The following is a 2,500-nucleotide window of genomic DNA, read 5'->3' as shown; positions in this document are numbered from 1 at the left end:
TCAATCGTGAGGTAGAAAAAAGGAAAAGGATAAAGAATGCTGTGTTGCAGAAAAAAGAAAAAAAAGAAAAAAGGGAACATTTTATAAAGAGAAAACAAATTGAAAATCAAGCCATAGAATGTCATAGATGTAGCTGGAGGAAAAAGTGTTGAAAGAGGGAAATGAAAATAGAATTAGAAAATGGAAAAAAAAGGAAGCAACGGAAGATCAGAAAAAAATAACTTTATAGTGATTTATCATTAGCTCGAAACAGAAGAAACTGAAGAAAAGCAATAAAAACAATAAGAACAGAATAGAAATCAGGCAAAACAAAACACATAAAAAAAAACAAAAATAAACAAACAATATACGCACCAAAATCTCATTGAAAAAAAAAACAAAAATAAACACATTTGAAAAAACCACCAAAGCCCAATGCAAAAAAAAATAATAATAATAATAATAATAATAACAATAATAATAACAATAATAATATCGCGAGTGACCCCCTTGACCCCGTGGGTGCGGTCTCGTGAATCTGGTCTCGCCAAGATAGTGTTTATTGAGTTAGTTGTCTTAGCCAGGTTTCTTCTTGCTTCTTACCGGCTGACGAGCAAGTCATATAATAATAATAATAAAAATAATAATAATAATAATAATAATAATAATAATAATAACAATAATAATAATAATCTCGCGAGTGATCCCTTGGTTGTGTCCGCCGCGTACAAGGAACTCGTCAGGTATTTTCCAGTTTGTATTCATCAAGGTGTGTTCAGTATGTAGAACTCTTTTAATATAGATTGGTTATTTGTGTCAATCGCTTGTATTTTTGGCAATACGCTAGTTTTTTTTTTTTTTTTTTTTTTTTTTTGTGAATAATCAGGAAGTTATAATATTGTGTACTTGAAGTAGATAATCCATTATTTTCAATATTCTTAAAGCATGATTAACGCTATTTTTAAAATATCTTACATATTGTTGTTTCAGACTCATTGATGAGGTTGTAATAGTAGAGATAGTAGTTAATTCATTCATTAACATATCACTTGAAACGCCTTATCAATTTAATTTGCTTTTATTTCTCTAAGACCGTTTTCATCTTAGCTCTGATAAATGATTCAACTTTAATTTCTTTTTAATTTACTCAGCTTTAATTAATCCATCTTTATCAATTCAACCTTTAATGAATTTGGCGGATAATCAACTCAGTTCATTCACTTAAACTAATTCAACCCCATATATAAAAAAGCATCTTTAATTAATCACTAAACACTCGAGTTTAATCGGTTCAACTTAAATAAGTTCAGTTATCAATTAACTAAGGAGACAAAAGCCTACTGATAATCACAATTACGTTATTACTGTCTTATTATCATTATGACTATTTCTATTATTTTCCTTTCCCTCTGACCTCTCTCTTCCTTACACACCGAAACGAGCCCAATCTTCTTCGGAAATTTTGTACACATTTTTATCTCCTTTAATTTCCGAAAACCATCAGGAGGTGCGAGGTGGACACCCCCCCCCCCCCCACCGTCTTCTATTTCCTTTTTTATAGGTGTCTTTTTACTTTCTTGCTTTCTTTTGGCTGTCTGATGGTTTGTTATTCTCTCTGTCTCTCTCACTCTTTCTCTTTCTCTCTTTCTTCCTCTCTCTCTCTCTCTCGGTCTCTCTCTTCGCCTGTCTGTTTGTCTCTCTCTCTCGGTCTTTCCTTCTTTCTCTCTGTATCTGTCTGTATATCTCTCTATCTCTCTCTCTCTATGTATATATATACATATATATATATATATATATATATATATATATATATATATATATATATATATATATATAATGATATATATATGCATATATATAGATAAGTAGATAGACAGATAGATAGATAAATGTATATGTATATGTATATGTATATGTATATATACATATACATATACATTCACATATATATATATATATATATATATATATATATATATATATATATATGTTTATTTATATATATATATATATATATATATATATATATATATATATATATATATATATATATATATATATATATATATATGTGTGTGTGTGTGTGTGTGTGTGTGTGTAAATATATATATATATATATATATATATATATATATATATATATATATATATATATATATATATATATATATATATATGAACCGCATTCATGTTGAAAAATGAAGATAAGGTATGAATGAGAATGAATATCTTCACAATCCAAGAGATATATTTTACCGGTTCCGATTATATCTTCGTCAGAAATACATACATCAAAGGAATTACAGAGTATATATATATATCAGACATGAGCTGACGAACCACCTGACGACTGTGACCTCCCACTCGTTGTCCGTATAATTGCTGTCGCGATCTTGGATAGTTTGAATCTACCCGATACTGCGTTAATGTTATTCTCCGTCGTGATGTGAGCAGCTTCCATAATTTTTCTTTTCTGCCTGTTTAGTCCTCCATGGACTATTTTCGCTTCCTTCCATTTGGG

Source organism: Penaeus chinensis, chromosome 42, assembly GCF_019202785.1.
Source record: "Penaeus chinensis breed Huanghai No. 1 chromosome 42, ASM1920278v2, whole genome shotgun sequence".
NCBI lineage: Eukaryota > Metazoa > Arthropoda > Malacostraca > Decapoda > Penaeidae > Penaeus > Penaeus chinensis.
The sequence above is the reverse complement of the archived record's forward strand: the minus strand, read 5'-3'. Positions refer to the sequence as shown.